Genomic DNA, 13,201 nt, shown 5'->3' with positions numbered 1-13,201 from the left:
AAAACATCCAGGAAAAACATTGCAAAAATCATGCACTGCTTCCCCAGCACAGCATGCAGGAAAAGATGAGCTGCTTCACCCATTTTAGAAAATTTCAGCCACCATTTTGTTGAAGGACTGTAGCATCTCCATGGTTTGCAACACATCTGAAACCTGAGTCGTGGGCCACTCCTGACTAAGTGTCAGAAACGTGCTTGTAGAGTTCACCAAAAAAAAGCTATCAACATCTGGCCATGTCATAAGCCTCTGCAGCCTTTTAATTCACTACAGCTCAGAGGAGGCTTCTTAAAGAGACTCAGTGCTCCCATCGGTGAGCACGGTCTAACAGGGCTGAGCAGAGCTCTCCCCACAGCCTCATCACCTGCATCCAGCATCGGGCATCAGGCACGATGGCACAGGGCTACCTCCGCTGGCTCTCCCAGCTGTCCACTGCCAGGCAGTTAGAAGAAGAGCTCCACGATATCAGCCTAAGGATCCAAAAAATTGGGATGAGCCAAAAGCAAGGAGCTACGTACTTGAATGTGCACAATGGAGGACCGCTCTCCGTACGGAGCCAAGGGGCAGAGCTCATCATCGTTTGAGGCTCAAGCTACTGGTGAACAAGACAGGACTCGCCAAGCTCAGTCCGACAAAATGTTTTCTTCTATATCCCCACCTCATGCACTACGTGAGATAGCTGGGATTCAGGAAATGGATCAAGACAGGGATTTAGTGAAACCTTGTTAAAAAGGACCCTTGTCTCACTATAAAAATGGAAAGTAGTGAAGGACTTGCAGCCACTGGAAGGCTGGACGGGTCGTTAAAGCGTAGAGTGATACCTAACCCTGCCCTCTGACTGTGAAGCCCTATGCAATCCTCAGTGGGGGATAACAAATTTCTCCCCAGCCCCTCCAAAGCAACAGTCTGACAGCAGATCCAATGTGGAGCCCATTTTTTCAAGTAGATATCAAATGCAGAGCAATCTGCCTGGTCAACGCTCGGTCCCCGGAGCTGTCCCCTGAGGACCCACCTCCTTCCTGCAACACACGGCTTGTCCCCTGCCAGTCGCCTCCATCCTTCCCTTTGGGCAGGCAGATGGGCCAGGGCTGGGGCAGGTCCAGCCGAGCCCCAGGGCTCTTACAAGGTAAGGTCACCCTACATCCCTGGGCAAGCGGCATAAATCACTTTTTTTTTTTTCACAGGTGGTAACTGTGTGTGTGCGTGTGTTGCTCATTGTAGTGCCTACCCGGGGACATCTGGTGTCTGGTCTTCAGCAACGCTGAGCTTTCAGGGTGACAACTGGAGTCAGTGGGAATTATGCTCAGAGTAAATAAAGCGCCCTATGATAAATAAAGCGCCATAAACCAACATTGGCTGAAAAATCTGGGGCTTGGCATTTCAAATCAGGATTTAACAAATGAGAAGAAGGGTTTGCTGTGAATATTTGTGCCTTTTTCCTCATCCATAGCAGGAGAAGGGTGAGAACTGTTCTTGTCATAAGGATGCTATCAGGACAAATCCATTTGGGAAGCATTTGCGTACTATCCTGATGGAGCTGTTGACAAATTCATTGTGAAATGACTAATTTGTTTCCCACGACTGAAACTTTCTGCATCGATATTCCACTGAGGTTTTATTTTGAAAAAAGACAATAAAAATAAAATTTTCTCAATATTTTTCATGACAAAAAAATACACATTTTTTCCTACAAACTGAAAAAAAATGGTTTTAATTTGTTCAAAAATAGCAACTTGGCTTTACCCAGAATTTTTTTCCTCAGAATTAATTAAAAAAAAGTAAGATGTTTTTGCTTCAATTTAGATGGAAACAGTTTGAAATGTCAGAAGCTTTGCCTAAAAACAAACAACCAAATAATTCTCTAAGAGATCTATTATTTTGAGAGAGATCTAGGAGTTCTTTTTGTCAATGGCTACCTTCAGGTGACTCCAGTGGTGCTAGAATTTTGTTCTTTGATCTTGGAAATGCATCCATGGCATCAAAGTGTGTGAGGTCCTCAGTAACAGCATTTCTGCTTTCAGATTTGCATAAATCCAGGAAAGAGTGTAGTATTAGAGCTCAGTGTCAGAGATTAACAAGGTACCATGTTTAAGCAAAGTGTGATTATTGCTGACCAAAGTGGATAAAGGAATACATGCAAATAAATCAAAGGAATATAAATATTAATAGTGATAAAAATAATAATAAAGCATAATTCTGACAGCTTCTGAGGAATGAGGATCTGTGATTCTGCTTGAGATGAAAATCAGGATTAAGTCAAATAAATTAAAATGGTATGGATGACAAGGGCATCAGACCCAGGTTTTTCCAGACATGCAAGAAGCAGCTTGTAGCAGGTTTATTTCAGTCAGTACTTCAAAATGGTGCAATAGATTTGAGTACATTCTTACATGAAGCATAAATGTTAATCTAGGCAGCAAGAATGAAAACACAGTTTAGAATGGACAGCAGTTTGGACAGGGTGATTTTCTTCAGCTATCTTGCTCTGGCATATGTTGTTGTTTTATTCAAAAGAACACACACAGTTTGAAATCTTTGTGTCTTTCATTGAAGACAGATCGGGCAAAATTCCTTATAAAAATATTTCATATATTTTCTAAATGCTTTACTGCTGCCAGAGTCGGCAAGGGTGCATTATCTAGAGTGCAATCAAATGTCATGCTAGAAAAGCACTAAAGCCTTTTTAATTAAAAATGTCAAAAAGGCTTAAGTAAAATTATAACTGCTGGTTACTGTAATCTTCTCAGAGGGGTACTCGTGTGTGTGTGTGTGCTTGTGCCTGTGCGAGCAGGAGTGTGCGAGTGTGCTGGAGTGCAGTAGAAAATGAACCCTGTACAAACAGCGAAGTACAATGTCTGCAAGGGTTCATCTGAACTTGCAGCTGCGCATACCCTCCAGCCGGACTCTTAACCCTTTCATGCCCCCGCATGAATACTGCACAGCTTCGCAGGCTGACATGCACAGCAATGAGCACGGTGAGCACAGCCATTAGACAAGACGTGAATTTTGCCACGACATGTGATTTAAAAACTCACGAGTGACCGTTCCCGTTGGCACCATGCTACATATGCAATTTGCCTTTGCCCTTCTTGCCGACAAGGTTGACAGAGCAAAGGGAGGAGGTGGCACTCCAAAGTCAGTAGAGCTCCAGCTGTTTGTGACAGCCAAAATATGAGGCAGAACATCTTAAAACTGTTCCAGGCAGGGTCAAGAGCAGGCAGCTGCCCTGAGACAGGCTATTCCACCTTACATACTCCCCAGCTCCACCCTCCACACTTCTAGGGTTACTTCAAGGGTTACTACTTCAAGGCATGCACTGCTCCAGGCCAGATAAAATTGCTGCCCCTATTCCCATCCCACCAGTAGCAGGAAAGGAAAGCATTTCCATCGATAGCTCTCTGCTTTTCCTTTCTGCCACATTTTCTCCTTCAACACCCTCTTACCTAAGCTCCCTTCATTGAAACTTTTGCCCCCTTCAACCTTACTGTCACCTTTCCACTTCCTCCCCGCCAACTCCAACACAGACTGTGCCACCACTCTGCCAGCAACAGTAAGGCTGAATTTTGCCTTGAAAAACTATGTTAAGCTCTAAATATCCTGCTGCAATGTTCAGAATTCCCACTTTACACATGCTTGGTTATTATATTAACCAGCAACACCATGTAACTTCCAAAACTAACCATTGGCATGTTAACGCTGATAATTCAAGCATAATATAAAGATGGAGATTTACTCCTTAAAGACCAAACTGTGGCTTTGCTGTGAGACCCATGCAAAGGGTTGGATAATGTTACATTGCCCTAGCAGCAGACTACAAGGCAATCTGAGTCACCAAGCACCCTGCTCTACCAGCCCTCAAGGTCTAATTTTTTATGGCATGTCTGAGCCCTGTTACTCCCTTGTGTAGCTCTGGGAGATGCACCACAATTTGGCCCCAAGGAAGTTTACATATTTTGAGAAACAAATTGTTGGAGTGGCCTGTCCTTTTATTACAAATTCACTGAAACAAACAGTTTGATGTGTCAGTACAGAACTAATCACACAGAGCTTGGTATTCTCTGGTGTGTGTGTATTCTGGAAGCAGTGAGGTAGAAAAAGTGCACCTTGTCATCCTTCTGCTCTTGTGCTTACTTGTATAACCTTTTACCTTTCTCATTTTAAAAAAATGTTGGCCAGGTTGAGTTCATCCAGGTGCCTCACCGGCGTGTTCCCCTCAATGTATTCTCTAGCTGCACTATCAGACATTCAAAGTAGATTTAAATAAAAAAAAAAGTCTTTCCCAACTGTACATTCTCTGCTGCTCCATCACAAAACCAACTGATAGCCAAAATGAATGAGACACATTTCACCTACTACTGTGAGGCAAATACTATTTTTAAGCAGTGATATCTTCCCTTCTGCAGTCAACCAGTTCTTTTTGTGCCACCAAAGTAATTGTAAATCATTTTGATTTGTTAAGGTGAGAATATAATGGTGTCCTGGTTTCAGCTGGAATAGAGTTAAATTTTCTTCCTAGTAGCAGGCATAGTGCTGTGTTTTAGATTTAGTAGGAGAAGAATGCTGATAACACACTGATGTTTTTAGTTGTTGCTAAGTACTGCTTATGCTAGTCAAGGACTTTTCAGCTTCCCATGCTCTGCCAGGTGCACAAGAAGCTGGGAGGGGGCACAGCCAGAATAGTTGATCCAAACTGACCAAAGGGCTATTCCATACGCTATGACGTCATGCTCAGTATATGAACTGGGGGGGGGGTTGGCCAGGGAGCAGTGATCGCTGCTCAGGAACTGTCTGGGTATCGGTCGGCAGGTGGTGAGCAATTGCGTTGTGCATCACTTGCTTTGTATATTACTATTATTATTATCATTATTATATTATTATTATCATTACTATTTTACTTTATTTCAATTATTAAACTGTTCTTATCTCAACCCAGGAGTGTTTCTCACTCTTACTCCTCCGATTCTCTCCCCCATCCCATCGGGGTAGGGGGAGTGAGCGAGTGGCTGCGTGGTGCTGAGTTGCTGGCTGGGGCTAAACCACGACAAATGGACACAAAAACTCGTTGGCACGTATGTTCAGGTTCTTCACCTGTTACAGGTCTGTTTATTTGCAATTCATGAATTTAAAATTATGATGTCCTTGTACTAAACACTTGCAATGAAGCTCTTGCTTCATTTTTTCTTGTCTTACAAAGGTAAGCACAAGATGCCATCATGCTTGGGTTCAGTGCATGGATTAGCAATATTTGAATAGCTCTTACAGGCCAATATAGTGCTAAGATTTGTAGTCAAAATAGCAAAATTGTTTGTGCCTTGATAAGCAGGAGATTCAGCAGCATTTCTCCAGGAGAAACTTTGCACAAGAAGATTTGTGATGTCCCAGCTGATTCAGCCCAGCTTGCAGAGAACATGCACAACTGTTGGAGGAATTGAGGCAGAGATTGCATCCAGGTGTCACAGTGATTGAAGGATCTGTCTATAGCTTGTACTATTTCAAACACTCACAGTTTAGGAACCTTTGCAAAGCCCCTGAGTTACGGGTTGAATGTATCAAATACTGGTTTCTGGAGTGGTAAACAGTGACTGATAACAGCCAGAAGGTGTGGTCTCTACAGCTCCTTGAGTCATCTGCTCTCATCCTAGAAACAGACATGTGTTCATTAAACATTCTCAGGACTGTACTAACAATTTAATAGTATAGGTGAGCCAGCACTAGTGCTCAGCTGAACATGCAGATGTAGCTGAGACCTGTAGCTCATTCTGAAGTAGCAATCTCTGCCCAAGGTGTCTTCCCAAGAAGCCCATGAAAAAGATCTGAATTCAGCATTTTGGGACACAAAGCCTCTGCCAGTCAAACTAAGAATGTGCTTTGGATTATCCCAAGTAATCTAAATGACCTAATTTAAAATCCAGATTTATAAATCTCACATCACTGTCCAGTCTTTCAAGTAATGAAAGCACCCTTGAATTTTATAGGAAATGGAGGGGGACTAGAATTAAAACCTGTGATTTTTTTCTGTAAATGATTAAATTGAAACATCTGTGCAGTCGCTGTCATCAGAGATATCTGACCACTTCCTAGTCAGTGCAGCATCGAGAGCCAGCCCCATTCCACAGACTGGAAGCAAAAGTCTTGTACAGATTCACTTACCTCATTTAAGAATTATTTTAAGGAATTAGCAATACTTAAAGTCTTTATCTTAATAAATGAAGATAATTTCTGCTCCAGTGAGACTACAGCCCATATTGCATTGTTTCATTACAGTAAGCCACCACAGCATCATAAATAAAGCCACAAACCTTCAGCATATGGGAAACACTTCTCAGTCTGACAGGACTGAAACAACTTCACTGTTGCAGGTAGTTGCCCCCTGGAGACAAAGACCATCCTCAGGCTGCTTTGGCTGCTGCATGCAGAAGGGCAGCATCAACGTCTCTGAGCCTCTGTGGGCTGATGGACTTCCTCACTTGCCAGCTGTCTCCTTGGAAATCTCTTGGCAGCAGGTGAAGCTCACATGCTGGTTGTAGACTAGACATTGCCCGAGCACCTGAACCATTTCCAAAACAGTTTTCCTAGACCTTGGATTTCTGCCGACAGCGGCCAATGTGATGCAGACACCTACCTTGGCACAGTCTTTGTGCATTTTTTAAAAGTCTTTCCTGGTGAAAGATTGGGTTTTGTAGTACAAAGCCTTTTTACGAGCTGCCTCAGCAGAACCATGCAGTAGTAAATACAAGTGTGACATTTGGTACCTGCTGTTGAAATGGAGGCACAAACATATGATAAAGGGGCTGGCTGATAGATGGGGACATGTTGGGTGCACTATAGTGATAAATTGTTTCCCTGTTATGCCTAGGAGACAGAAGTGATGCACATATGGCATACTGGCATACTGTCACTTCTGTGTTTCCAACGTAGTAGAAATCTGTGAATCTAACAACTCTTCTTAATTGATTATGCCAGTGCTGGTCAATATTAAAATGACAAAAAGAAATAATGCCTTTGCTCTCCATTATTGGTGATTTTTAGACAGGGCCTGATTTCATATTATGACATTATGTCTCTTTGTACCAGCTTAAAACTTTCTAGTCATAGATAACAGAATGACTTTCTAGGCATTATAGATACTTAAAATACATATCTGATTAGAAACTGGTACTGCAGGGAGCCTGCAGACAAATGCAATGACCATTTTATAAGAAGAATCTGTAAATTTGAGGTTTACCTATGCTGAAAGAGTAAAATGCCCTTTCCATCTTACATCAAGCAGGTACCAACATCCAAGATTATGAGGTGGGTAGGACTGCATTTGACTGCCTCTAAGTTAGAAGCACAGCCTGAACCACAATGTAGCATTGGATTAGTCTTTAATGTGAGACTCAGAATATACTGTATCATCACTGCCTTCTCCTCTGCCATTGCAGAATATTAATAATATTCCTTTTTATATGATAATTCAGCACAGAGCATGAATGATTTTCTGTATAAGTAATTATACGTTCAGAAGCTGTTTTCCAGTTCCATGATTAGACTATAACCAGTATTGCTATCTATACTTAATCAATATCCCAGATCCTGTCTGATTGTGGAACAAATACTGGTGATGCTCAGAGTAAAAAACAATGTCGCTGCCTGCCTGCTCAATGCTGACTCGTCAGCCAAGATGTATTATTACTCCTGTACCATAACTCACCTTTGTGCTTCACACTACTAATCAAAAGGCTCTGGTTCTTCATATACTTTCTGAATGAAATAATAATGCTTTTTCTTCCCTCTCTCCTCTCACACATTCCAGTGGAGTATCAACAAGGCAGAAATATTTAGCATATTTCCAGCACTAGGCTGTAATTTTAATTTTTGTGCAGCATGCACAGCGCTAGACAGGTGTTTTGAAATGTAAATAAAAAGCAGCGTAGTGTGGGACACAGTACACAAACTACTGCAGAAGACTCCAGCACAATGAGAAGTGTAACATCTATCTGTTTAATAGGGCGGCAGGCCTGTGTAATGAGCAGAAACCGCTCATTTAAAATCTTTACTACAGCTCTCCAACTCAAATATAAAACACATTCCAAGAAGGCAGGAGGTGGAATAGCAGAGCTCCGGCATAATGTGGAGGGTAGTGCACAACAGCTCAGTAAAAAAACCTCTCTAATGTATATAGGAAAGGTATGACAGGCATCTTAAGCAAGGTAGGAGCCAGCAAATAGCAGTGGGCAGTGTTTGCTCTAACAGGCATGATGCTGAGCAGCCAAAAGGCCGTGTATGTGTCTTAAATGTGCGTGCTCTGAGCAGGTTTCTAAGCAAGTTATCCATTTCCAGCATTATGTGCCTGTGGTTAAAGGGATTACCCAGTGGTAATCCAGTTCTGGAGGAGATTAACTTCCAAAAATAAGAGAAAGCTTGTGCAGTGGACACATTTTTGGCTCTGCTGAGTTGGGTGGAGTGTTAGGGTAGGGGGTGGGGGGGAGAAGGATGAATAACCTCCACCCTCTGTTTATCTCCCCACTAGAGGCCTCTACACAACTGTCAAAAAAAGCTTTTATTGTCAGCATATTTTTAGGCCACTTAAGATGACAAAGTGCAGAAACCAGTTAGGCAGCCTTCTGTGGAAGGTGAAGCCCTGTGCAAACAGAGCTCCAGGCACATAACTGCCCCTTAGGTAAGGAGGATTTCCACCATTGTCCACTGGCTGTCCTAGAATTTGTAATACATTTATATTTAAAGCTTGATCCTGACTTCACATCAGATAGGTTTATGCAATGTGATCCCACTGCCTTCAGTGATGCTACTTTAGTTGATATTGGTGCAAGCAAGGTGAAAAGCAAGGAGATACCATGTTATAGCAAATAATGTGAACAGCACCTTTGATTTCTCTGTATATTGTTACATCTTTCAGCTACTGTTGTCTTGAAAGCTACACCTGAGCTATGCTACATGAGCTCTTTGGCTTGCCATTAAAACATTATTTCAAACAGCTCTTACTTTTTGTACTGGTTTTGGCTGGGATAGAGTTATTTTCTTCCTAGTAGCTGGCATAGTGCTGTGTTTTGGATTTAGTTTGAGAATAATGTTAATAACACACTGATGTTTTAGTTGTTGCTAAGCAGTGCTTACACTAGTCAAGAACACTTTCAGCTTCCCATGCTCTGCCAGGTGCACAAGAAACTGGGAGGGGGCACAGCCAGGACAGCTGACCCAAACTGGCCAAAGAGCCATTCCATACCATATGATGTCATGCTCAGTATATGAACTGGGGGGAGTTGGCCGAGGGGCAGTGATTGCTGCTCGGGGACTGGCTGAGAGTTGGTCAGCAGGTGGTGAGTGGTTGTATCACTTATTTTGCCTGGGTTTTGTTCCTTTTTTTTTGTTGTTTTACTTTTCACTACAATTTTTAAAAATTATTATTATTTTATTTATTTCAATTATTAAACTGTTCTTATCTCAACGCACAAGTTTTCTTACTTTTGCCCTTCCGATTCTCTCCCCCATCCCACTGCGGGGGGGAGAGAGTGTGAGAAGCTGTGCGGTGCTCAGTTGCTGGCTGGGTTTAACCCACGACACTCTTAGAAGCTGCTTTTCAGTGCTTCAGCCTTTTCAGGAAGAACCAGCGCTGATGCTAATGACTTCAGCACGGATGTCTACCCCACAGAGCATAGCAGGTCTCTAACTCCATCAAGTGAAAGACTTGAGGGGTTGGATAATGTCACCAGAAACCCTCAATGGAATTACAGCCGCAATTGTAAGGGTCTGGAGTATTTCACTTGCTGCAGTACGGGGCAGGAGTACTATCACGCTGCCGCCTCTCTGCTGTTCTCTGAAGCACGGTCTTATTGCACTGTCCTGAGCAGTGTGGAGAGATTAGGGAGAGGACAGGTCTGTTCCCCCTCAATGTCAGTGGAGGTGTCTCCTTGGGTTTTGTAAACCCAAGCGAATTAGGGGATCTCCACCCCACCAGCCTGCAGCCTGGGTGAGGGGTGGTTTGATTGTAAAGGACTGGCTTCCAACAACCACAGAGTGAGTCATGTCTAGAGGAAATTTGCTTTAGGAACGGGAGGCTAAATTCATTGTATTGCCTTGGACATTGGGTTTAACCCGGTATGTGCCCACATTTGTATTGTCCATATACTGCCAATATTTTTCAAGACTTCTTGCGGCTGAGGTCACTTTTTGCCTGTTTCAGCCTCTCGCTCTCTGTGAATGAATTTGCTTTTTCTCTCTCCATCTCATAATGTGAACTTTCTGTGCACTACAGTTAGGATGGCTAAAGACTTTATTGCAATGAAGTCACTGGCACCCTTCTCCTGATTCTTTCGCCTTGGAGGCTGGAAAACTTATTTCATATGAAATCAGAACATATGCTGTGTGACAGCTGCAGCTATACACACCTGTGCAAGCCTTGCCAAAAACACAAGGAAACAAAAAAACCCCACACAGAGTAACAACAACAACAAAAAACCAAACCCAATCCCAAACAAAACAGTGGGTTAAAAAAAAAGGCATCAATGTTATGTTATATAGTTTCATTAAAATCAGAATACAGAGTCATATGGGCAGCACCTGGGTCTGTCGCTGTGAACCCACTCACCCCACCCCCGGAACGTACAGCTTTCTCTTCCTGCTGTAGGCAGAGGTCAGTGATAATATTCTGCTTATGTGTTTCTGAAGGTCACCTTCATATAAAACCTGCCTTCTTCCTCCAGATTTTCAACATATATTCCCAAAACTTTCTTAGCAATGTTACCTTTGGAGGAGCATTATAATGCCTCCTCTGCCCTCCTCCCAACCCCCCCCAGCACCCAGTTCCAGTTAGACTGGCAGAGATGTTATCACACATGCTCTCCTCTTCTTTCATTGTATGCTCTTGCAGAAATTACTCTTCAAGCTGAGTTATGCTTCCAGGGTCCTTAAAATATCATAGATTTTCAGCACAAGCTGAAACCTAATAACACTAATGAACAGAGATCTTTTATCTTGCTTTTTTGCCAAGTTCAAGTATTATGGCTCAAACCTTCATAATTACCCCATCATTTTATCTGTGATTGCTTAGTGTGATGATTTCATGAGCTTTGCTGGGGAAGAGGTAATCTAGCCAAGGAACATTTTCAGGCTATCTGGCAGCCTTTCTTTTCAAAAGATGTATTGTTCGTATTGGAGTTTACTATTTCATCCAATTCTTCTTGACATTTTGCTGCTTGCATGGTGAGCTCTTAAGGAAAAGGATGGTTCAGTCTTTGTCCTCTTTATCTCTACCCTCATCTTGTTTGTTGCTAGCCTTGAAAGCAGAAGCAATGGCTAGCTATATGCCAAAAGTAAAGACAACTGACTTCCTTCTAGGTTTATCTGGCCTTCTTCAAGCTAATTTAAAGAAGTAGTCCTGGCAGGCCATATAAATGAGGATATAAATAGTCATAACCTGTCTAGGGAGACTTTTAAATGCAACTAGCAGATTTAAGAGCACATATCTAATTGTGCCTAAATCGCTTATGTTCTTTTATAAAATTCCTTATCTCCAGTGCTCTCCTGCAGTAAAATAGAGAGGCTGCATGGACAAAAGGAGGGATAGGGGTCTTGGACTCTGAGACTGTTGAATTTCTTTTAAAGGTTCCATTTAAGGGAAAGGAAAATTAAGCCTTGAAAAAGGATGGTATCTCTCACAAAGAAAAAAAAAAAAAGAATTCTTTACTTGCAAGGTTGGCCTCTCCTAGGCTGTCCTTTAGGTTTTATTTTTCCCTGGCAGCATCTTTTTCTTGCAAACAAAGCATAAGTCTTGAGATTAATATATCTTTTCCAAAGTGATCATATGCACTCCTTTAACAAAATATACGGAAAGCATTATATTCCCATGAGAAGCTGCATCATTTCCCATCTGGAAAACTCTAGCAACTAGCCTTGAGAAGATAGAACTGTTTTCCCATGGAATTTTTTTTTAAACCATCTTATGCCAAACTAAAATGGAAATTTTGGATTTTATGACAGACTGTATCTTTTTTTTTAATTATGTCCCTAAGTTTGGAAACATCAGAACATTTATTGCACTTTATTTTGAAAATGTCAGAAAGTTTCAGTTCAGTAATATTAAAGGATTTCATTTAGACCATGGCAAATCACAGTATAAAATATTAAATATTTAAAATATTACTGTAGATATGTTATATAGAGAGTAGCATTAATATTTAATCCTTAGGTCAGAGGAAAATGCATGAATACAATAATGCCAAATCAATTTATTTTAATAATAGTGAAGATCTTTATGTTATTTTAAACAAAACAAAACTGTATTATTAATTTTGACTTTCTTTTATTGAAAGTGAAGGTAAGTTCCAGCTTTGCCAAAAATGCCATATTTAATCTTGACTATTATTTCCAGTCATGTCTCCCTGTCTCAGAAAGGATATTGTAGAGCTCGTAATGGCACAGAGAAGGTCAAAGAAGCTTAAAGATGTGGAGTGGCTGCTGCGATCAAGTACAGGTCTGGCAGCTGGAAAGAGGTGGATGAGGGGAGATCTGACACCGTGATGGCCTAGAAAAAGTGCATCAGGATAGATTATTCATTTCCTCTTCCAGTGCAAGAAGCAGAAAGGACTGGTGGAGTTGAAACAGGCAGGAGAAGCTGTTTCCCTGCACAAGTATATGTAAGCCACGAGGCTTCTTGCATGTGGAAGGATCAAAGTTTTACTGAGCAACTGGACAAACTACAGGGTGAAAATCTGACAGGCTGCTAAATACGGAGGTGCTGCTTTTGGTTGAGAAAGCCCCTGGGCTGCAAATGCCGGAAGGTGAGGGAGGTTAGCAAAGTGCCTCTGTAGCAGCGTGAGGGCCTCCTTGCCTAGCCCTCCTTGGGCTAGCTGAACTTCTGGGCAGTCTTCTTAAAGGGTTTTCCAGAGTCAAATCCTAAAAACATCTGTTGAAATGGCCTTGACAACAACTTTCTAAGAGCTGCAAATTCTCCTTGCTTGCATCAGGCCGAAGCAAAACTGTTGCTTGTTGCACCTCGTCCCCAAAAGGCCAACAGGTTCCTCATGAAGCCCGTTCTCCTTCCCAAGGTATTCATCCTGCAGAAAGCCATTCAGTTACCTGAAATATTGCTTAAAGATGTGACGCAGAGGGCTAGCTGTTCATGCCAGCGCATTTTCAAGCTGTCATCTCTCAAGCAACGCGGTAAGCTTGGGATGCACACTTTGGAAAATCTGGAGGGAAGAAA

Source organism: Pelecanus crispus, chromosome 3 (genome assembly GCF_030463565.1).
Source record: "Pelecanus crispus isolate bPelCri1 chromosome 3, bPelCri1.pri, whole genome shotgun sequence".
Taxonomy (NCBI): Eukaryota; Metazoa; Chordata; class Aves; order Pelecaniformes; family Pelecanidae; genus Pelecanus; species Pelecanus crispus.
Note: the sequence above shows the minus strand (reverse complement) of the source record.